Source organism: Oratosquilla oratoria, chromosome 38 (genome assembly GCF_046742065.1).
Source record: "Oratosquilla oratoria isolate Oo_2021 chromosome 38, ASM4674206v1, whole genome shotgun sequence".
Taxonomy (NCBI): Eukaryota; Metazoa; Arthropoda; class Malacostraca; order Stomatopoda; family Squillidae; genus Oratosquilla; species Oratosquilla oratoria.
In genome coordinates, this window is record NC_134814.1 from 12,348,656 (window position 1) to 12,374,601 (window position 25,946).

The 25,946-nt window shown below is 36.9% G+C and overlaps 1 pseudogene; it reads left to right on the plus strand.

The window, feature by feature from the left end:
* LOC143019798 (putative E3 ubiquitin-protein ligase HERC1) overlaps positions 1–25,946 on the plus strand; it is a 245,512-nt pseudogene that overhangs the window by 22,740 nt on the left and 196,826 nt on the right.

The window sequence follows — 25,946 nt, forward strand, 5'->3', positions numbered from 1 at the left end:
TCCCCGACTAGTAAATCTAGAGGAGAAACTAAAAAAAAAAAAAAAGCGAACGAAATATGGGGGGTTAGGTTTAACCAATTAACACTAGTTACCCAAAGAGTTGATAAACTGGAAGAACTAAAGGAAAATCAAAACCTAACCAAAGAAATAGAAGAATTAAAGAGACAGTTAAAAGAAGTAAAAGATGAGAATGAGGAATCTAAAGATATCTATATATATATATGTGTATATATATATATATATATATATATATTATATACATATATATATATATATATATACATATATATATATATATATATATATATATATATATATATATATATGTATATATAAGAAATGAAATAAAAACTGTCTCTAAATTTCCTCGGTCACGGTGATGTTTTGGTAACACCCCGTGACGTCACAGCAACGGGGACAACTGATTGGCCGAGAGTGGTGACGTCACGGCAACGGAGAAGACTGATTGGCCGAGAGTGGTGACGTCATGGTAAAGCAGACGACTGATTGGCCGTGAACGATGAGGATTGAGAGGCGTTCATGCGGCATTACTTCTCAGGATACAAGAAGTTCGTTAAAAACGGTGCAAAGTCTGATCACAGGAACTTATAGATGCATTTCTCTTTCAAAATGATTCTGAAATGACCTCAATGGTGACGGTGTTTGGGGGACACTTTCGTAAGGCTGACTGACTATACAATATCGACTACCGATACGATGCCAAGAGACTAAACGGCTAAGAAGCGTAGACTATATTATATCGAAATGTATAATTTGTAACGACAGGCCATGGGTCCCCTTGAATTCATGGGATGGCTTCTTTGGGGGCCCCCGTGGGTCCCTTGGGGCTCCCGTGGCTCCTCTTGGTGCCCCCGCAACTCCTCTGGTGGCCCCCGCGGCTCCTCTGGGGGGATCCGCGGCTCCTCTGGGGGGATCCGCGGCTCCTCTGGTGGCCCCCGTGGCTCCTCTGGTGGCCCCCGCGGCTCCTCTGGTGGCCCCCGTGGCTCCTCTGGGGGCCCCCCGCTGATCCTCTGGTAGCCCCCGCCGATCCTCTGAGGGCCCCAGACGCATATATGTCAATGTGTATATAAATATGTGTATGTGTATAAGTATATGCGTATGTGTGTATAGAAGAAATAGAACGTGAAGAAGAAGAAGAACGCGAAGTAGAAGAAATGGAAGAAGAAGAAGAAATAGAAGAAGAAGACATCTTAACCAAACTGAAGGAAGAGAATAGGGAATTGCGCGACAATTTGAAGGAAGAGAATAGGGAATTGCGGGAGAAGCTGGAAAGCATACTGACATAGATATAAATAAATAAAAACTGTCTAAACTTCCTCGGTCACGGTGGTGTTTTGGTAACACCCCGTGACGTCACGGCAACTGATTGACCGAGAGTGGTGACGTCAGAGCAACGGAGACGACTGATTGGCCGAGAGTGATGACGTCACGGCAACGCAGACGACTGATTGGCCGTGAACGATGAGGATTGAGAAGAGTTCATGCGGCATTACTCCTCAGGATATAAGAAGTTCGTTAAAAACGGTGCAAAGTCTGATCACAGACCTCAGTGAAATTACCTCAGTGGTGACAGTGTTTGGGGGACACTTTCGTAAGGCTGACTGACTATACAATATCGACTACCGATACGATGCCAAGAGACGAAACGGCTAAGAAGCGTAGACTACATTATATCGAAATGTATTATTTGTAATGACAGGCCATGGGTCCCCTTGAATTCATGGGATGGCTTCTTTGGGGCCCTCGTGGTTCCCTTGGGGCCCCCGTGGGTCCTCTGGGGGTCCCTGCGGCTCCTCTGTGAGCCCCCGCGGCTCCTCTGGTGTCCCCCGCGGCTCCTCTGGTGGCCCCCGCGGCTCCTCTGGTGGCCCCCGCCGATCCTCTGGTGGCCCCCGACGCATACAGTATATGTCAATGTAGTATATAGATATGTATATATGTGTGTGTGTATAGGTGTATATGTTTATGTGTGTATAGAAGAAGTAGAAGAAGAAGAAGAACGTGAAGAAGAAGAACGCGAAGTAGAAGAGGAAGAAGAAGACGACGAAGAAATAGAAGAAGAAGAAGAAGACATCTTAGCCAAACTGAAGGAAGAGAATAGGGAATTGCGTGACAATTTGAAGGAAGAGAATAGCGAATTGCGCGAGAATTTGAAGGAAGAGAAGAGGGAATTGCGCGAGAAGCTGGAAAGCATACTGACAGATATATATATATATATATATATATATATATATATATATATATATATATATATATATATATTTATATATATATATATATATATATAATGAAATAAAAACTGTCTCTAAATTTTCTCGGTCACGGTGGTGTTTTGGTAACACCCCATGACGTCACGGCAACGGGGACAACTGATTGGCCGAGATTGGTGACGTCACGGCAACGGAGACGACTGATTGGCCGAGAGTGATGACGTCACGGCAACGCAGACGACTGATTGGCCGAGAACGATGAGGATTGAGAGGCGTTCATGCGGCATTACTTCTCAGGATATAAGAAGTTTGTTAAAAACGGTGTAAAGTCTGATCATAGGAACTTATAGATGCATTTCTCTTTCAAAAAGATTCTGAAATGACCTCAGTGGTGACGGTGTTTGGGGGACACTTTTGTAAGGCTGACTGACTATACAATATCGACTACCGATACGATGCCAAGAGACTAAACGGCTAAGAAGCGGACTGTATACTACATTATATCGAAATGTATTATTTGTAATGATAGGCCATGGGTCCCCTTGAATTCATGGGATGGCTTCTTTGGGGGGCCCCCGTGGTTCCCTTGGGCCCCCCGTGGCTCCTCTGGGAGCCCCCGCGGCTCCTCTGGTGGCCCCCGCGGCTCCTTTGGGGGCCCCCGCCGATCCTCTGGGGGCCCCCCGCCGATCCTCTGGGGGCCCCGACGCACATATGTCAATGTGTATATAAATATGTGTATGTGTATAAGTATATGTGTATATGTGTGTGTATAGGTGTATATGTGTATGTGTGTATAGAAGAAATAGAAGAAGGAGAACGCGAAGAAGAACAACGTGAAGAAGAAGAAGAAGAACGCGAAATAGAAGAAAAGGAAGAAGAAATAGAAAAAGAAGACATCTTAATCAAGCTGAAGGAAGAGAATAGGGAATTGCGCGACAATTTGAAGGAAGAGAATAGGGAATTGCGCGAGAAGCTGGAAAGCATACTGACAGAGAGATTAAAAAAATAATAATAATAAAAACTGTCTCTAAATTTTCTCGGTCACGGTGGTGTTTTGGTAACACCCCGTGACGTCACGGCAACTGGGACAACTGATTGGCCGAGAGTGGTGACATTACGGCAACGGAGACGACTGATCGGCCGAGAGTGATGACGTCACGGCAACGCAGATGACTGGCCGTGAACGATGAGGATTGAGAGGCGTTCATGCGGCATTACTTCTCAGGATATAAGAAGTTCGTTAAAAACGGTGCAAAGTCTGAACACAGGAACTTATAGATGCATTTCTCTTTCAAAAAGATTCTGAAATGACCTCAGTGGTGACGGTGTTTGGGGGACACTTTCGTAAGGCTGACTAATTATACAATATCGACTACCGATACGATACCAAGAGACGAAACGGCTAAGAAGCGTAGACTACATTATATCGAAATGTATAATTTGTAACGACAGGCCATGGGTCCCCTTGAATTCATGGGATGTCTTCTTTGGGGGCCCCCGTGGCTCCTCCGGGAGCCCCCGCGTCTCCTCTAGGAGCCCTCGCTGATCCTTTGGGGGCCCCCGCTGGTCCTCTGGGGGCTCCCGAAGCATATATGTCAATGTGTATACAATTATGTGTATGTGTATAAGTATATGTATGTGTATGTGTGTATAGAAGAAATAGAAGAACGCGAAGAAGAAGAAGAAGAACGTGAAGAAGGAGAACGCGAAGTAGAAGAAGAAGACATCTTAGCCAAGCTGAAGGAAGAGAATAGGGAATTGCGCGACAATTTGAAGGAAGAGAATAGGCAATTGCGGGAGAAGCTGGAAAGCATGCTGACAAAGATCAAACGTATGAGTGATGAAGACACGGGTGGCGGGCGGAAGACACCAAAACTTAAATCAATTAGCGTGGATGAATATAGTGAGGGGACAGACGACGAAGAATGCAACCTCCTGCGACTAAGAAACGTAATATTACATGTGTGACTAAATAAAAACCATGTTTTGCATAAACTTATTTAATTTACACATCTGGGTTAACAAAGGTGTGGAGCCTCAGGGCGTTTGGCCAAACAACCTGGCGCAGCCGGGTGAGGCGAAGGAAAAGCAAAAGAAACACAGGGTTGAGAAAAGTCCAAGAAAACAACAAATGAAAGAAACTAAGGATACAGTTATTAAAGTGATGAGAGAAAATATAGTAAGAGGCTTAGCAGACAAAAATAAATGTATAATTATATTAGGGATGGAAGAGAAGTATAATCCAAATAGGACCACAAGAGTAAAAGAGGAAAAGGAAAAAAGTAAATAAGATATTAGAAGTAGTTCAAGAAGATGAAACTGAAACAAATAGAAGAAATATATAGACTAGGGAAATACAATACAGAGAAGACCAGACCTATAAAGGTTAAATTCAGGTCACAAATGATAGAGAATATCTTAGCAAAAACAGGGAAACTAGCAGACAGTGATCAATATAAACAGGTATGGATATAAAGAGAAATGAATAAAGAGGAAAGAGAGGATGAGGAAAAAAGACTAGAAGCTAAAAAAGAATAATAAAAAAAAAAAACAAGAATAGAACAGTCAGAAAAAGATAAATTCTATTGGAGAGTAGTGGATATGAAAGTGAGGAAATTATTCATAGCAGAGAAAAACGGAAAGGAAACAGAAAACACGATGGAAGTAGCAGAAAATGAAAAGTGTCTTACTCAAGTATAGATGGCTTAATAACAGGCTAGAACAAACTGAATGAGTGCCCGAAGGAAAAAGAACCGGACGTAATGGAATTATAGAGACAAAATTGAAAGGTCCACTACCACCCAACAGTGTAGGACATGGTGCATATAATTATTGGATTAGAAACAGATAAAACAAGGGGGTGGAGTTATGTTCCTGACTAAGAAGGATATAAATGTGAGGAATGTTACATATGGAAAGAATAGAGATGATTATGATGGAAGTGGAGGACAAAGATGGGATGAGCAGGAAGTTTGTAGTAAATTATGTTAGAAGACACAAGGATAACACTAAGATAATGGAATATAGAGGAAGAATAGTTATAGTGGGTGCCTTTAATTGTAAAGAAATCTGCTGGGAAGAGATGACAGTGAAGGGTGGAGACGACCTATGGGGATATTGTACTACTTGATATGATTATAGAACATACAATAACGCAGTGGATACAAGAGAATACTAGGTATATAAAGGAAGAAAATCCATCGAGACTGGACCTAATAATCGCATCAGAACCCGAAATAGTGGACAAGATTGAATATAAGACTTCAATAAGAAAAAGTGACCACATATTGGTAGAACTGGAACTAAGCGAGGAAAAATACATGGAAAAAAATGAACAATATAGAAAGGGAAGATTGATGTATGATTTTTTTTTTTTTTATAAAATAAGAATTCATTCAAAAAGCAGAATGGGAAAGAATACACAAGGAGGAAACAACAGTAGAAGAGAAATGAAATATTTTGACAAAAATTTATAAAAAGGGAGTGGAAAAAAATGTTCCTAAACAAAATCAAGAAAAAGAATATGTAAAATGTTGGTACAACAAAAGATGTAATGATTTAAAAGACAAAAGGGATAAAGCTTGGATAAATTGAAAAAAAAGACAAAAGACCTGAAAAATGAAAAATATATACTAGTTATAGAAATGAATATGTACAAGTGTGCAGAGTAGAAAAGAGAAAATACGAAAAAGATGTTATTGAAAAAATGTAAAGATCAACCAAAACTATTTTACAGATTTGTAAACAACAAACTGAAAAACAAACAGGAATTACAGAAAATACAACAAGGAGGAGTTGCATACACAGAGGAAATAGAAATGGCAGAAATTATGAACAAACATTTTAAATAAGGGAGAACATATAGCCTAGAGATATCGAGTGGGAGGAGAAAGTCCCCCCCTATGAAAGAGATAGAAATATCAAGGAATGAAATAATGAATCACTTGAGTAATCTTGATATCAGAAAATCGGATAGACCAGATGAAATGGCAAACTGGATTTTGAGAGAATGCAGGAATGAACTAACAGACAAAATACGTAGTCTAATAAACAGTTCATTGAAAGAAGGAAAAGTTCCAAAAGATTGGAAAAGAGCAAATATAGTACCAATATATAAAGGAGGAAACAAGGAAGACCCTACTAACTATAGACCGGTCTCTCTTACAAGTATGATAGCTAAAATTTGTGAAAGAATTATCAAGACTAGATGGGTAAGGAATCTTAAAAAAAAAAACGAAAAAAAAAACGTACTAAATCCAAGGCAATTTGGATTTAGACATGGACGATCGCGCGTCACAAACTTAATGTGTTTCTATTCAAGAAACATACAAGAAAGAGATGGATGGACTGATTGTGCATTTCTAGACTTGAATAAAAGCTTTTGATAAGGTGCCACATAGATTGCTAAAGAAATTAAAAAACTGCAGGAGAAATACAGGACAAACTGCAGAAGTGGATGGAAGACTTCTTGCATGAAAGAAAAATGAGAGTGGTGATAAGAGACAAGTGATGAAGTGATAACCGGAGTTCCATAAGGGACAGTTCTGGCCCCAATAATGTTCGCTATATATATTAATGATATGGATAAAGGAATTGAAAGTTATATGAGCTTCATTGCAGATGATGCAAAATTGTTGAAAAAGTGAACACCATAGAAGATAGTCGCTACAGAGTGATCTCAATAAAGTATGGGAATGGTAGGAAGTGGGAGATGGAATTCAATATTAAGAAGTGTAGTATAAAGGAATTTGGAAGAAGCAAGAAAAGAATAGTGGGATCATATAAATTGGGAGAACAAGAAATTAAAAAAGTAGAAAATGAGAAGGACCTGGGAGTCATTATTATGAATAATATGTCCCCTGAGAAACATATAAACAAAATTTTTGGAGAAACTTATAATTTAAGAAGAACAATCAAAGTGGCATTTACATACCTGGATGAAGAAAAGAAAATACTGATCACTTTGATAAGATCAAGATTGAAGTATGCAGCGACGACGTGGTCACATAGTACAAAAATATATAACAAAACTTGAAAGTATACAAAGAGCAATTACGAAATTAGCACCAACATTCTCAGAACTATCATATGAAGAGAGACTAGCAAAACTTGAGCTACAGACATTAGAGCAAAGAAGAGAGAGAGGAGACTTGATAACTATAGAATCAGGAAAGGCATAGAAACTATTGATAGATAGGATCTAATAAAATGGGATAGTAGAGATACAAGAGGACACGGAAAGAAAATATAGAAAGACCGTTATAGAAGAGAACTGAAAAAGAACAGCTTTCCACATGGGGCAATAAACGTTTGGAACACGTTAGATGAGAAAGTGGTGTGTGCAAAAAGAATACACAAATTTAAAAACAGTCTAGATAAACGAGATATGAAGACGGGACACCACGAGCATAGCTCCCCTTCCGGTAAAATACAACTAGGTAAATACACACGTCGGTCGAAGTGACAAAGTTTGGTATTCCAGGAAAATTAAAGTTTCATCAATCTCAACGAGGGAGTACCTTTGTTGTATTAGTAGGGAAGGGGAAAGCTCGTGGAGTGGGAAGGTGGAGAAAAAGGTGAAAGAGAAGGATTACTGAGGAAAAAGGAAGGAAATGAGGAAGGGGACGAACGGGCCCCGGATGTTAGAAGGGGTGTAAACAAAAGGGGTGCAGAACACAGATGAGGAAGAACAAGGAAGCAGAAAAGTCAAAAGCAGAAATATAGACAATAGCAGATCAATGGAAAGAGAAGATAGCTGCTTTTATGGATTTAATTAGGGAGGAGAAAAAAAATTGAACGAAGCATGGAAGGTTAGGTTTAACTAATTAGCACTAGTTACTCAAAGAGTTGATAAACTGGAAGAACTAAAGGAGAATCAATACCTAATTAAAGAAATAGAATAATTAAAAAGACAGCTAAGAGAAGTAAAGGATGAGAATGAGGAATTAAAGAATAATAATAAAGAGAATAAAGAGTCCATAGCAAAAGAGGTAAGTGGTTGAAAAAAATACAAGAGAACAATAAAATTGAATTTGGAGATATAGTGAAACAGCAGATGACAGAACAAACTAAGGACACAGTTATTAAAGTGACGAGGGAGAAGAATATAGTAAGAGACTTAGCGGATAAAAATAAATGTATAATTATATTAGGGGTGGAAGAGAAGTATAATCCAAATAGGACTACAAGAATAAAGGAGGAAAAGGAAAAATATATAAGATATTAGAAGTAGTTCAAGAAGATGAACCAGAAACAGGGAAACAAATAGAAGAAATATATAGTTAGGGAAATATAATACAGATAATACCAGACTGTAAGAGGCCGGTAGATAGAGGTAGGCATTTAGGTAGATAGAGGGGTAGGTGGAGAAGAATGTAAATTTTATATTAATTTTCGGTTGTTATGAAACAATGGCTGACTGCAAGTTGTTGAGTTGCATATTCTAGCTTACCGTCTTGTATTTGTAAACATTGGTTGGAGTGGCGATCAAAGGTGCTGATGTGACTAAATGTAAAGACAGAGCTTGTTCTGCTTGTGACAAATTATTTGTGTAAGTATTGCTTGAGACAGTATAACAGTCTTTCTGATTGGAGAAAAAAGTGGAGGAGAAAAATTATTGGTGCATGGAGGTAAAGTCACACCCTAAAAGGGTGGCACTTATTTTTAACGTTGAAAGTTATTGGTTGAATTAAATTGTGATGTCGGAACAGACTTGGCTTGGTGGGTGTAAAAGGATCCCAGGGGGGATTCCACAGGTGTACCTATTACCATACGTTGTACCAGAATTCGCGAAGAAAAGGAAAAAAAGTTAAGTTAATTATTTAATTCCCCTTCATTATTGAATAATAGAACTTGACTGAAAACTTACACTACGAGAGTGGCATGGGGCATTGAGACGAGTGACTTACAGTACTACAATTATAGAAAGAAAGTGAAGAAAGTTGTAAGTGAATTATAGTTTCACTGAAGGGAACTGAAGTGTTGGTAGCAGCGAAGCTAACACAGACCAATTAAGGTTGAATTCAGGTCACAAATGACAGCAGAGAATATCTTAGCAAAAATAGGGAAACTAGCAGGCAGTGAGCAATATAAACAGGTATGGATAAAAAGATAAATGAATAAAGAGGAAAGAGAGGATGAGAAAACAAAAAGACTAGAAGCCAAGAAAAAAACAAGAAAAGAACAGTCAGAAAAAGAGAAATTCTATTAGAGAGTAGTGGATATGAAAGTGAGGAAACGGTTCATAGCAGATAAAACAGAAGGGAAACAGAAAACACGATGGAAGTAGCAGAAAATTAAAAGTGTCTTACACAAATATAGATGGTTTAATAACAGGCTTGAACAAAATAAATGCTTAACTGAAGGGAAAAGAACCGGACATAATGGGAATTGTAGAGACAAAATTGAAAGGTCCACTACCACCCAACAGTGTATGACATGGTGCATATAACTATTGGACTAGAAACAGAGAGGAACAAGGGGGTGGAGTTAGGTCCTAAGGATATAAATGTGAGGAATGTCAAATATGGAAAGAATAGAGTAGAGATGATTATGATCGAAGTGGAGGACAAGGATGGGAAGAGCAGGAAGTTTGTAGTAAATTATGTGCCCCCTAAAACGGCTTCATGAGAAGAGAAAGAACACGAAAATATGTTAGAAGACACAAGGATAACACTAAATAAGATAATGGAAGATGGAGGAAGAATAGTTATAATGGGTGACTTTAATTGTAAAGAAATCTGCTGGGAAGAGATGACAGTGAAGGGTGGAGACGACCTATGGGGAAATGTACTACTTGATATGATTATAGAATATACAATGACGCAATGGATACAAGAGAATACTAGGTATAGAAATGAGGAAGAACCATCGAGACTGGACCTAATAATCACATCAGAACCCGAAATAGTGGACAAGATTGAATATAAGACGCCAATAAGTAAAGTGACCACATATTGGTAGAACTGGAACTAAATGAGGAAAATACATGAAAAAACGAACAATATAGAAAGGGAAGATTGATGTATGGAAAAAAAAAATAAGAGAATTCTTTCAAAAAGCAGACTGGGAAAGGATACACAAGGAGGAAACAACAGTAGAAGAGAAATGGAATATTTTGACAAAAAATTATAAAGGAGTGAAAAAGTATGTTCCAAGACAAAAACAAGAAAAAGGATATGTAAAGTGTTGGTACAACAAAAGATGTAGGAGTTAAAAGACAAGAGGGATAAAGGTTGGATAAAATGGAAAAAAGATAAAAGGCCTGAAAAATAAAAAATATATACTAGTTATAGAAATGAATATGTACAAGTGTGCAGAGTAGATAAAAGAAAATACGAAAAAGATGTTATAGAAAAATGTAAAGATCAACCAAAACTATTTTACAGATTTGTAAACAACAAATTGAAAAACAAACAGGAATTAGAGAAACTACGACAAGGAAATAGAAATGGTAGAAATTATGAACAAACATTTTAAATCGGTGTTTACGAGGGAGAACAAACAACCCAGAGATATTGAGTGGGAGGAGAAAGTCCCCCTATGGAAGAGATAGAAGTAACAAGGAATGAAATAATGAATCACTTGAGTAATCTCGATGTCAGAAAATTGGATGGACCAAATGAAATGGCAAACTGGATTTTGAGAGAATGCAGGAATGAACTGATAGACAAAATACATAGTCTAATAAACAAAAATGATACACGAATTTAAAAACGGTCTAGATAAAACGAGATGTGGAGACGGGACACCATGAGCATAGCTCCCCTTCCCGTAAAATACAACTAGGTAAATACACATTATATATTGTACATGCATATGTATATATTACTGTGTATAATATATATATATATATATATATATATATATATATATATATATATATATATATATATATATATATAGTATATATAATATATCTTATTACACCTAAGTATTATGGTTCGCATTGTAAACTGTGGTTCTTGCTGTGAGTCACAGTAAATAAGTTTGAAAAACTCTGGCTTAGAGTTCTCACGAAGGGGTATATGATGCTTAATGAGATTAGTAACTCCAAGGGGTTCACATACCTCAGCCAAATGTGTCTTTACCCATTATCCTTATGAAAGAAGGTGGTAGACAATTTGGATGAGGATGATTTACCAGTGGGGAAAAGTGATTACTCAAAATTAGTATCTCTTTGTGTGAAGTTTGGTCCTTTCATGTTCAACGGGAAAGAATACAGACAACACCGAGGACTTCCAATGGGTAGTCCTCTCAGTGCAGTCCTAGCCTCATTGTATATGGAAGTTTTAGAGACAGATTATTTAAGGATAATGGGTAAAGACACGCTTTGGCTGAGGTATGTGGATGACGTCCTTGTCATCGCTCCGAAAGAGGTACAATTAGATGACAAGTTGAGTAGATTGAATCATGTCGAACCAAACATCCAGTTTACTATTGAACACAAGATGGATAACAGACTAGCTTTCTTGGATATGGTGATTTGGAGGAGAGGTATTAAGGTATCATTCTCGGTGTACAGAAAAAGCACCAATAAAGACAATGTGATTCATTTCTACTCTGCACATAGTGACAAAATTAAAAACGGAGTGGTTATAGGGTTTTTAAAAAGGGTGTACCGTATTTGTAGCGAAGAATTCTTAAAGGATGAAATCAAATATATTTTCAAAGTGTTCATTAAACTCAGATACCCGGAAGGACTGCTGCACAGATTGAGAAAGAAAGCAACGGTAATAATGAGAAGGAAGAAGGATGACTGGCCTGGAGTAGGCAGGGCTGGGTTTTTGTCCGTCCCCAACTCGAAGTACGCGGAGGAGTTGGGACATATTCTCACAAAAGCGGGTGTGAGCGTTGCTTTCTCCATGGGTACAAAATTAGGAGAGGTTGTCAAGAATAAAAATAAATCAGAAAAGGGTATGGAGAAAGGTGCGATCTACAATATACCATGTGGTGGTTGTCCGTTAGGATATTATGGAGAGATGGGAAGATCAGTGGAACTACGGACATATGAACACAAAAATGATGTCAGAGCTCACAGAACCTCCAACTCGCTAATAGCTCATTTAGACCTATGTGGTCATCTTCCAGATTGGAACCATATAGAGGTGCTCCACAAAGGTCTAGAGAAAAAGAAAAGAAAAATAGTGGAGGCAGCCTACATTACTTCCCACCCCTGCATCAACCATAGGGAAGGGTTTATAAAATTAGCAGGAGTGGTAGGTACTCTAATTATAAAGGAGGTAAAAAGGACAATTGAGAACGGAGGGAGAAGCGGCATGGTCGGAGTCACATGAGAAGGGTTGAGGACGGATGAGAGTATGGAGGGAGAGGAACACAGCAAGGATGGATTATATAAGCTGTTAATTTTCTGAGACTGTATGTACTTTGAGAATGTCCTGGTAAGGATGAAATGTCAGTGAATAAAAACTCCAACTGTTCTCTGTGTTTAGCTCACTGCCCTTCCACTCATATATATATATATACATATATATATATATATATATATATATATATATATATATATATATATATATTTACATACACACATATTTATATGTAATTACTGCCAGATCATCCCTAGTACACATGTAGAGATGAACTAACAGTAAATTTTATTAAGGATAATTTTTCCTAATCCTTCCTACAGGTCGGAGGCTTAGTGCTGAGTTGCTGCTTGGTTTAAATTTGCAAAGGGGATCTCTGCGATATCTTCTAGAGTGGATCCACATGGCTCTTAGTGCTGCATCAGAACATTGTGTCAGTGAACAGGAGTGAGTATATTTTATGGTTACATATTTTTTTGTTTTCTATAAATTGTATAAGGTTGATAAGGTATTAATAGACCTTGGAGTGGTATCCAAAAGGGGAGTAGGAAGAATTCTGGTTGTCCATGTTCTTGGAGGAGAGAGTGGAGGAATATCAGATAATTTTTTGGTGGAAAATATGTTGAAAATGGAGAATATGTGGTGAAAAAAGAAAAGGGCAGAAGGTAGAGAGGGGCTTGTAGTAAACTTTTTTAAATGAGAAGGAAAAGGAGCAGAAGTACAAGGAGAAGCAGAGAGAAGTGTTGCAGGTAGTGAAGGATAGAGTAGAAATAGGAGTGGAAGAGGAATGGGGGTGTTTCAAGGAGAGAGTGACAAGTTGTGCAAAGATGGTATGTGCAACAAGAAGGATGGGAGGGAATAGAAGGAAGGGTAGTGAGTGGTTTGATGATGAAGTGAAGAAGGTAGTAGAAGAGAAGTGTGTTACTTCCGTCACCTCCGTAGTAAATACTGTTTACTTCTGTTATTACTGTTCCCTTCTATAGTATTGTATTTCGTTTCTCACTTCTACTTTTTCTTCACTGTCTTTATGTAGATTAGTCACTCAAGTTCCATTACTTATTTTCATCTGTAGGAAGTAGGTAATGTTATTTCACGAGAGTGAATTAAACAGAGGTAAAAGTTTCCTTCTTTTCTTCCCGAATAATATTACACCTGACCTGTCAGTTTACACCATGGGACTCCCAACTGGAATACTCAATTTATTCACTAAGCTACTTTGCACTGATGTCACAAATTCCCCAGTCCAATGATCTTTACTCCTACATCTAAGTGCCTCCCTTAAGGGTGTGACTTTACTCCCATGAACCAATAAAATTTTCTCCAAAACTTGAGTACACAGCAACACTATTGACACCCATTACCAAAAAGAATATAAGAAAATTAGAAAGAATACAAAGAGCAACAACAAAACTGGGACCAACTCTTTCCAAAATGACATATGAATAAAGACTGTCCAAATTAGAATGACCAACTCTGGTTAATTTATGGAAAAAAAAATAGTGTTGTTGTCTAGGGACAAGTGTGTATGGCAACCATGGTCAACAGATTGATTGACTGTGCATAGTTGAAATAAACATTGAATTTGTGTTTTAAACCCATTCATTGAGTAACTATTTCCACTGCCATGCAGTAAGCGTGGGTGCTTCTTTATGAATATTGAATCAATGTATATGGAATGCTTATACTTGATTACAGATGTACATCAATAGGGGCTAGTTATCTTCAAGAGGTGCTTGATACTCTTGACCAAAGCAGGGATTCATTTTCACTGCACCAGTTTTCCAAGGAAGAAGAAAATAGTGTATCTCTTTATCAAGCAGCCCTTGTCCTTATGGAGAAACTTACCTTGCTAGCATGTAAGTATCACATTTTTAATTCAATAGATTTAAGTTGGAAGAGGCTTAGCAGCCTATGTGTATATACAGATATATATATATATATATATATATATATATATATATATATATATATATATTTTACAATGGCATTTGTCATGTGATAGCTGAGTTCGAGTCCTCGGCAGTACCACATTTCAATTTCTGATTGTGGCCTCCATTGGTTCCCACGATGTTGATGGTTTAGAATCAAAGTGCGTTGTGTATGTTAAAACGTATCTCTAATCACTGGGACCCATTCAGTGTTGTGTATATATATATATATATATATATATATATATATATATATATATATATATACAAAGTAATGTCGTAACACATTCGTAAAATTCAACAAAGACCCACTGTGTTGGATAAGAAGAGATGAAGTAGACAATATCCATATATTTCAATCACAGACTGTGATCCTCTTCAGTGGAATAGAGAGTAGTGAGGAAAATACATGTCTAATATACAGAGAAAGAGAAGAAACATGGACAGGACTCAAGTGGCATCTATTGCCTTGTGTGGCAAGTCACCCGCCTTCACCAAGGATGGTAATAATTTATTGACTGCCCATTGTCCACTTGGGATATTAAAATTAGGAAATTGTTTAATCAAAGACGATTCTATTATTTTCCTTTTGAAATAGACTGGAATATATGGTGACATTGTGGTTACCCAATACCTAAAAGAATATAAGGAAAATTGAAAGAATCCAGAGAGCAGCCACAAAAATGGCTCCTACACTTTCAAACTTTTCATATGAGGAGAGATTGGCTAAATTGGACCTACCGACTTTGGAGCAAAGAAGAGAAAGAGGTGACGTACTGACCATGTATAGAATCATGAAGGGCACAGAAATACTTGATAGAGAGGACTTGTTAAATTGGGACAAGAGAAATACAAAAGGATATGGAAAGAAACTCAATAAACATAGTTATAGAAGAGATATAAGAAGAACAGTTTTCCACATAGAATAGGGGGAAATAAGAAAGACCCAACAAATTATAGATTGGTGTCCCTAACGAGTACAATAGTTAAAATTTGTGAGAGAATCATCAAAGATAGATGGACAAAATATCTTAAGGAGAACAATACGAATATACCGAACCCGGGGCAATTTGGATTCAGACAGGGAAGATCATGTACCACTAATTTGATTTGTTTCTATTCAAGATTGATAGATATATTGCAAGAAAGGGATTGCTGGGCAGACAGTGCCTTCCTGGACTTACAAAAGGCATTTGATAAGGTACCACACAGAAAATTGCTATATAAACTGGAAACAATAGGAGGCATACATGGAAAACTATTGAATTGGATGAAGGACTTCCTACATGGATTAAAAATGAGAGTAGTGCTCAGAGACAAATATTCAAAATGGGAAGAAATGAGTAGTGGCATCCCACAGGATTCAGTACTAGCTCCAATAATGTTTGTTATATATGTAAATGACATGAACGAAAGTATTGAATGTTACATGAACTTCTTTGCGGATGACTCAAAGTTATTAAAGAAAATAAACTCTGAAATAGACTGTGACTCATTATAGAGTGATCTGAACAAAGTCTCAGAATGGAGCAAGAAATGGGAAGTAGAATTTAACATCAAGAAATTCAGTATAATCGAATTTGGGAAAAGCAAGAACAGTATAAAAATTGATGGAAAAGAAATAAAGTAAATTCTGAAAGGGACCTAGGAATAATCATCACCAAAGACATGTCACCAGATAAACATATAGATAAAATAGTTGGAGAAACATACAACTTGTTGAGATCAATAAAGGTGGCCTTTAGATACCTAGCTCAGGAAATGATAAAGAAAATATTACAAACACTGTTAAGATCAAAACATATGCTGCACTGATATGGTCACCCAGTACAAAAAGGAATATTAGAAAATACAAAGAGCAACAGCAAAGATGGCCCCAACACTTTCAAACCTGACATATGAACAAAGACTGGCCAAACTGGAATTGCTGACCCTGGAACAAAGAAGAGAATGAGGGGACCTACTAACCATCTACAGAATTATGAATTAAAAAAAAAAAAAAAAAAAAAGATAAAAAAAAAATATATATATGTTTACATTTTGGTCTCAATGAGCTTTCACTATCACTTCACCGTATCTATGTAAACAACTAGGCCCACTTTGAAATTAATTTGTTTGTGAGTCGCTAACTAGCAGCTCAGAGCATTTGTTCCAGTATGTCCTCCTTCAACCAAGGCCTCTGTTTACATTTAGTTTCGGCATAGTGCCTCCAGAGGGCTCTGCATTTGAGTCGACATTTGGATCAAAATCATTGTTTTTATTTTCTTGCACTTTCTCTCATTAGATTGATCATTTTGGATAACCACAAGTGCTCCCCCTCTCATTCAATACAAACCAGTCCCCTTGTTTTCCTTGCACTATTGAGAATTTTCGTCTTATTTGGCAGCCTTTGGAGCTCTAGTTGAGAGGTGTTGACAGCTTTGAAACATTATCAACACAGAATAGACCTGGCCACAAAAACAAATTATCCCAGGTGCAATTACCACACAGAAGATACCTACACTGCATTGCTCTAGCCTTTCTCTTCCATGAGTGACTTGTGGGTTGATCCAGTGGCTGTTGCCAGTTACCGGTACTTGGGAAATGTGGGTTTCCTGCAAGAGAGACTTGGTGTAACAGATTGATTGATTCCATTCTCACCCATGAATTCCAAATCTCTGCTTAGCACTCTTGTTTTCACTCACCATCCTATTTCTATATATATATTGAACAACCATGGCAGCATCATACAATGCTGATGTAGCCTCATATTTATTTCATACACTTTACTATTCTCCTTTCCTGATCTTCACATCCAACTGCCCATGCATTGCATGTACATTATGAAACATACATGGCTGAGTTTATCACTGTGGTATTTATACAGATTCTGTGTAGATGAAATAGAAATTTAGAGAATGTCCATTGACACATTGATTGCTTTTGTTTCAGGTGAATATGCAAGGACATGTGTTGGTAATGATTCAAGTGAAGAAGCCACAATCAGTGGTGAATCTTGTGATGTTTATGTCTGGGGAAGCAATTCATCTCATCAGCTAGCAGAAGGCACTCAAGATAAGATTTTATCTCCAAAATTAACCAGATCTTTTAGTAATGTACAACAGGTATTAAAGTGTTAGATATTAGTGCATGCAGTTATGAAAAATAATAAAAGTTGACTAGGGCTATAGTATAATAAGAAATCATATAATGTTGTTTGTCTTTTTATCAGGTTGAAGCAGGTCAGTACTGTACCTTTATTGTTCACAATGATGGAGGGCTCAGTGCTTGTGGGAAAGGAAGCTATGGCAGACTTGGACTTGGGGATTCAAATAACCAGGTATCGCATTTCTTTTTTAGTTGTTTCATTTGTTTGAGGAGATTTAGAAGTAACATGTGGACGTTTACATATATATGTTGGAACTTACCAAAGATATAATACAGTTGATAGAAAAATTTGTAATGGATTTTGATCCTTTAGATTACTATGTTTTGTATCGGTGGAATCCTCCATTGTTTCATTCTTCTTAACTGATTGCCTCAGTATCATCTGAATGAAGAACTGCTAATTGTAAATGAGGCTGTTGGTAACTGGAGAAAACATTAACTATAGTATACAGTCAGGAAGATGGCCATGTAGATGTGGGAGAAGAATAGAAGTGAATTCAATATTGTGTCTGAAGTGTAACAAGTCCTGAGATGATCAGGACTGAGAAATGTAAATGGTATGCAAAACATTCAATGCCTAACTTGTAAAAGAGGAAATAACAAAAAAGAAATGTGTTGTATTCTGATGTTAGAGTTGAGAGAGCATTGAGAGCATGAGTAACAGTGGCACAGAAAAATATAGGTATAGCATGCTTGTTAATGAGTAAAAGTATCCCATTCAAGAACAGAAGCAGTGTTTATTAAATGTGTATTAGATCAGTTACATAAAATGATGCTGAAACATGGGCAGTAAAAGGGAGAGTGGAGGATCTGCTGAGAAGATGTTTATCAACCGATGCTGAAATGTATGGCTGGAGTGCGGTGGTCAGACAAAGTCCAGTGAGGAGGTGGGTGCTTTGTGTGGCCACCTCCAGTATAAGGGGGAAAAGACCTTATATTTAGAGATTTGTAGTGGTGTTGGGGGATTTTAATGCTAGAATAAGAGATGAGCTGATAGAAGGAGGAGTAGGGAGATATGGCATGGCAGGAATGAACAATAGCAGAAATGTTGGAGATGCATATTGAAAGGGAAATAATGATACTAAAGATTGCTTAAAAAGAAATGCAAATATTAATATACAGTATGTGGTCCAGGTTAGTGGGTGGAAGGATAGTTGAAAGGGTATTAATAGACATGGACATGAATATATTGAGAGTAGTGGTTAAGTGGAGAAGGAAAAAAATGAGGAAGGCAAAGAGCTGAGAGCAAATTTAATGAGAAGGGAAAGAACACAAGGGTAAGCTGGGAGAAATATGGAATGTAGTAGAAATAAGGAAATAAAAGAATAGAGGAAGAAGGGTTATGCTTCAAGGAGGAAATGAGAAAATGCTAAAGTACACAAAGATAGTATATAGGATGAGAAGGATGGGAGGAGACAGAATGAGAGGCAGTGAATGATGGTATGAAAAGTTTAGGGTTGTGTTGGCACAAAAGAAGCAAACATATGAAGAATGGTTGCAAAGAAAAAATGGGGAAACTTGAGAAGAACAGAATAATGAGGGTGGAAGGAAAATGCAAAGAGAGGGAGGTCAACAGGAGAGAAGTGCAAAGTAGGGTAGGTATTTGATGGAGAAGTGAAAAGAGTGAGGGAAGCATAGATTGGGTAGAGAAGCCAAACAGGTGCAGATGGAGAGATACTGATGGGAATGAAGGTGGTAAAGGACAAGAAATAATCCTTATAGTGCTAATATACTATTTTTTTCCAATGGGTTATGCAAGATGGTTTGATCAAAGTAGTTATGTGACTCATTGAGATCCAGGGATCCCTCAGAGCTAAATCAAATCCTTAAAGCACCAGTGTACTCTTCATTGTCAAAGGAAGTAGCCACTGCATTGAGGATATGGAGCATATTGTACTTCATTGGTCTGCATTCACTTTGAATAGCTCTATGGGACCTCTTCAGGTAGTGGTTTGTTGGCAGAACCAATGGCTGTGGCCAGTTTCCAAGGGTTCTAGTTCTCCTGCAAGAGAGAACCAGGGTGTTGGATTGATTAGTTGATATATATATATATATGTGTGTATTTACCTAGTTGCATCACACAGGAAGGGGAGCTATGCTTGTGGTGTCCCATCATTGTATCTCACAATGTATAATTTCCTCTTAAACTCATGTATAGTTTTTGCACACTCTATTGTTTTATCCAGTTTGTTCCAGATATCCACTACTCTGTGTGGACTTTTTTTTCAGGTCTCTTCTATAACTGTCCTTTTTGAGTTTCTTTTCCTGTCCCCTTATATTTCTCCTATCCCAATTTAGTAAGTACTCTATCAAGGACTTCTGTGCCTTTCATTGTTCTGTAAATCGTCAGCAGGTCACCTCTTTCTCTTCTTTGTTTCAAAGTCAGTAATTTAAACTTAATTGCAAGATACTCCAAGAATTTGGAACTTGACTTAGAACTAGAGAACCCCTAGTTATTTTTTCCCTGAGTGGCCTTCTCAAGACACTATTTTTATTTCTTAATTATTTTGTTTTATATTATTTTATTTTGCCACTTTGAAATAAGCAGATTAAAAGAAATTACTGTAACAAAGAAAGATGTGAAATTGATATTTGATGTAAATGCAGGGTTTAAAAGTATTACTTTATTTGACTCAGCTAACACCAAGGAAGTTGAATCTTGAAGCACGAATCCGCCGTGTTTCCTCTTCAAGAGGGAGTGATGGACATACTATTGCTCTATCAACAACAGGACAGATCTATACTTGGGGAGATGGTAAGGCTATGTGAACTTTGTTTAGTTTTGTTGAGAAGAATCCAGTATTTACCTGATTGTAGTATACAGGAAAATAGTAACACTTATGGGATTCTGTCTCTTACTCCAATTATCATTCTATATCATTTATGGTTACAACTTGGGCTTTGTCTCCTTATTCTCTATTTGTCATATATTTGAATTCATGTAGTGTTTCAGCTTGGGATCAATTGCCTTCCATGCTATTCCACATATTTATGCATCTGTAAGGAAAACTTTATTTCTTCACATCCCTTAGGCATTTAATTATTTATTTATTTTGACTTATTTACTTTAATTACTTATTTTATTTATTTTGACTTTGGCTACCTCTCTTGTAAGGGGAAGAAAGACATTTGTATGTATTTTTTTTTTTTTTTTTAGTTTTCATGACCTCTTAAAGCCCTCCTATCCTTTATCAAGAGATTTTCTCAGTAAATGTAGTTGCTGTACCTCGATGTTGATATTTTATACTTAATTGGCTTTCTCTGCCTAAGGAATTTTAAAAGTATGAGACAATTACTTGAATTAAAAGTCATATATTTGATATTTGGACATAAAATTTTATTGAACCAGTGCCATAGAACCCAGTGTTTCATTTATATTTATCCAATTATGGGCTTTATTTTATTCATGTGTGTCTTGAGAATTATAGTTAATCAGTACATGATGAACTTAGGAGTTTGATATTGCATTAGACTAACCACTACGTACCTCAAGTATGAAATAGTAAGACATGTTTGCCTAGTTAATATTTTCCATAAACAAGTTCCTATATGGCACATTGCAATATTTACATAATTTGTGATGGCATAGGTATTATTTGTATTTAATATCAGGTTAATGTGTCAAAGAATTATATTGTTTGATGCATGCTACAATAAACATTGTATTGTCGGTGCTTCACAATATACAGTACATTAAACAATGTGGATATCACATATTTCATGGAAGATAGGGTTGATGAAAGAATATTGGGATGGTTTAATACATGGGAAGAATGAATGATGAAAGATTAGTAAAAGAAGTGTGGAAGGTAGAGGTGGGTGGTGTGAATATGAGCGGGTGACCAAGGATATGGATGGATGGATGGATGGGGTGAAAGAGGTGTTAAGCAAGAGGGAGATGTCTGTTGAGGAAGGTGAGAAGACAGAAGATAGGGATGAGTGGAGAATGGTTGTGTATGGATGATACTGTGATGAGTGGAAGGGAGTGGGTGGGGGATGGGAGGCTAGGGAGTGGTTATGTGTGAATATTTTGACACAGCCTGAAAAGTTTTCTCCCCATCTTCAAAGTTTCTGCATGAGGGGATGGGTAGGTGGGGTCACCGATTAAATGAAGCAGCCTTGCTGTGGACGTGCTTTGTCTTGCTGTATTGATTCTGACCCAGGGCAATGGTCAAGATGCAGGGATGGCCCATCATCCATGAGGGGCTAAGTTGAAAGGGAGGGAGGGGTGGTGGATGAGAGTGGAATTGGTGGGTATGAAATGGGTGGGAGTAGAATTATGCCTTTTCACTTTGGCTACCTCCCTGGTAAGGGGGAAAGAGCCCTTGTATTTACCTAGTTGTATTTACCTAGTTGTATCTTAAGGGGAAGGGGAGCTAAGATCATGGTGTCCCATCTTTGTATTTCTCCATATCCAGTTTGATCTTAAATTCTTGTATTGTTTTTCCACACACTGTTTTTTCATCCAGTGTGTTTCATACATCTACCACTCTGTGGGGAAAGCTGTTCTTTTTCAGATCTCTTCTATAAATGTCCTTTTAACTTTCTTTCCATGTCCTCTTGTGTTTCTCCTATCCCAATTTAGCAAGTCTTCTCTGTCAAGAACTTCCATGTCACTGCATACTCCAATTTAGGCTTTATCATTGTGACTAGTATTTCCCTTACCATTTATTCATCCAAGTAGGTAAAAGCTACTTTTATTGCTCTCGGTAAGTTGTAGGTTTTGCCAACAATCTTAAAAATTATTGGAAAAAGGATAAGGAAAGCTGTTCTTTTTCAGGTCTTTTCTATTAATGTCCTTTTAACCTTTTTTCCATGTCCTCTTGTGTTTCTCCTATCCCAATTTAGCAAGTCTTCTCTGTCAAGAACTTCCATGTCACTGCATATTCCAATTTAGGCCTTATCATTGTGACTAGTATTTTCCTTACCATTTATTCATCCAAGTAGGTAAAAGCTACTTTTATTGCTCTCAGTAATTTGTAGGTTTTGCCAACAATCTTAAAAATTATTGGAAAAAGGATAAGGAAGAAGATAAAGTAATTTTCAAAGAAATAGTACGTCAACAGATGTAGGAGAAGGCCAAAGATGCAGTTATCAAGGTAATCAAACAAAAAGAAAATTTAGTAAGAGACACAGTAGACATGAAAAAATGTATAGTAATTTATGTTTTAAAGGAAAAACATAACCAAAATTAGTTCCAGAGAGAAAAAAAGGACAAAGAATTGGCAAAAAGTGTTCTAAAAGTACAGGACAGTGACCAAGAAATAGACAAGGAAATAGAAGAAGTGCACTGATGTAGAAGAAGGAAAAACTCAACCAATAAAGATTAAATTAAGGTCACAAGTGGCAGTAGAAGAAATTTTAATAAGAACAGGAAAACTGGGAAGAAATGAACACTATAAAAATATATGGATAAAAAGAGACAGGAATGACGAAGAAAAGGAAAAATTTAGGACATTAAGAAATGAAGCTAAAGAAAAAATGAAAAGAGAATGGAGATTGAAAAAACACAGTTGTCTTGGAGAGCATTAGATATGAGACTGAAAAAGTGGTATACTCAAGAAAAGTAAAAAAAAAAAAAAGAAAAAAAAGACGAAAAAAACAACATGGACGGTATAGAAAGTTAAAACTGGCATATACAAATATAAATGGTTTGATTTCAGAATTAAATGAACAATTATCTATTAGAAGCTAAACCAGATGTAATGGGAATTGTGGAGACAAAATTGAGAGGTCCACTAGTACCAAACAGCATTGGACATGGCTTAAGAATAGGGAGGAGAAACAGGGAGTCATGTTCCTGGTTAAGAAAAACTTAAATGTGACAAAAGTTACATATGGAACGAAGAGGAGATGATCACAATAAAAGTTGAAGATATGACATGAAAAGCAGAAAATTTGCAGTGATTTATGTGCCCCCAGAAACAGGGCCTTGAACAGAGAAAGATCACTTCAAAATGTTAAATGATATTAAATCTTCATTAAATGAGATACTAATGGATGGAAGTAATGCAGTACTCATGGGTGACTTTAATTGCAAAGAAATATGTTGGGAAGAGATGACAGTGAAAGGTGGAGAAGTTCAGTGGGGGAATCTATTACTCGACATGACCATGGAACATACAGTGACACAGTGGGTAAAGGAGAGTACTAGATTTAGAAATAATGAAGAACCATCAAGACTAGATCTAATATTTATGTCAAAACCTGAAATAGTAGACAAAATTTAGTACAAGACACCAATTGTGAAGAGTGACTGCTACTCAAGTTAGAATTAGAAGAGGAAATATATATAAAGAAAAATGAGGAACTCAGAAAGGGCAGACTGATGTATAGCAAAGCAGACTTTGAGAAACTTAAGAATTTTTTTCTTGAAGTGAACTGGGAAAAATTCTACAAAGATGAAACACAAGTGGGTGTACATAAAATGCTGGTTTAATAGAAGGTGCAGTGAAGCAAAAGATAGAAGAGACAGAGCTTGGAAGAGATGGAGAAGAGACAGGAAACCTAGAAAGTGGCAATTATATGTTAACCAAAGAAATAAATATATAAAAATATGTAGGGAAGAAAAATGTAAATATGAGAAAGACATAATAGATAAATGTAAAGATCAGCCAAAACTATTCTATAGATATGTAAATGGGAAACTGAAAAACAAGCAGGAAATAATGAAATTACACCAAGGGAATACTGAATACATAGAAGATACCAAAATGGCTGAAGTTATGTGCAAACATTTTAAGTCAGTTTACACTAGAGAAAAAGTAAAACTACAGGTTGAAGGGAGAGAAGTAACACCCCCTCCCCCCATGAAGGAAATAATAATAACATGGAAAGAAATAATGGATCAAGAACAAACCTTGATGTCAGAAAATCACACGGCCAGGATGGAATAGTAAATTGGATATTAAAAGAATGTAAAGAAGAACTAGTAGGCGAAATATACAAAATAATATGTTGCTCACTCAAAGAAGGAAAAATGCCAAAAGACTGGAAAAATTATGATATTGTACCAATCTATAAAGGAGGAAATTAGGAAAACCCAACAAATTACAGACGAGTTTCCCTTACAAGCACAGTTGCAAAAATCTGTGAAAAATTTATATTAGATAGATGGATAAAACATCTGAAGGAGAATAATATACTATATCTGAGACAATTAAGATTCAGACAAGGGAGATCGTGCACCACAAATTTGATCTGCTTTTACTTGAGGCTACTAGATATAACACAAGAAAGGGATGGATAGGCTGATTGCATTTTCCTAGATCTACAAAAAGCTTTTGATATAGTCCCTCACAAAAAAATATTAATAAAGATGGAAATCATAGGAGGGATACATGGTAAACTACTGAAGTGGATGGAGGACTTTTTGTGTGAAAGAAGAATGGGGGTAGTGCTCAGAGACAAGCCTTCTATTTGGGAAGAGGTAATTAGTGGAGTCCCATAAGGATCAGTGCTGGCTCCAATAATGTTTGCCATTTATGTGAATGACATGGACAAGGGAGTGGAATGTTATATGAGCTTCTTTGCAGATGATGCAAAACTGTTGAAGAAAGTGAGTACTGAAACGGACTGCGAATCATTACAGAGAGATCTAAACAGGGTTTGGGAATGGAGTCAGAAGTGGGAAGTGAAATTCAACACAGAAAAATGTAGCATAATGGAGTTTGGAAAAAGTACAAAAGGATATCTGGAAGATATAAAATTGGTGAAAAAGAAGTTAAGAAAGATCTGAAAAAGACCTGGGAGTGATTATCACAAAAGATATTTCCCCCAGACAAACATGTTAACAATATTGTCGGCAAAACCTACAACTTACTGAGAGCAATAAAAGTAGCTTTTACCTACTTGGATGAAGAAATGGTCTCATTATTTATGTTTTATTATTATTATTATTATTATTTTATTTTATTTTATTTTATTTTTTAAATTTTCATTTTCACCTTTCAGTTCTACCGTTCCTGTTTTAGTACCCTAATTCCTTCCTTTATTTCAATGTTCACTTTTTTTAGGCAAGGCATTTCATTGTTCAAGTTATTATTTGTTTTCCATAAATCATTTGTTTCTCTTCTCCATGTATCATTCATATTTCTTACATCTCTATATCTTAAATTCTACTAAAGAGCCTTCTTTCATGTCCCATAAATCCAGAAAAATTACTATCCTCACTATTATCAAATAAAAATATTTTTGTTCATTCTGGTCATCTAAAATCAGGATTTATGTTCTACTTCAGTTTCACACTAACAAGCAGTTCTGCATAACTGTTAACATTCAAATGCAGTGTTGGCCATCTTGGGAATCTTTTGACCTGT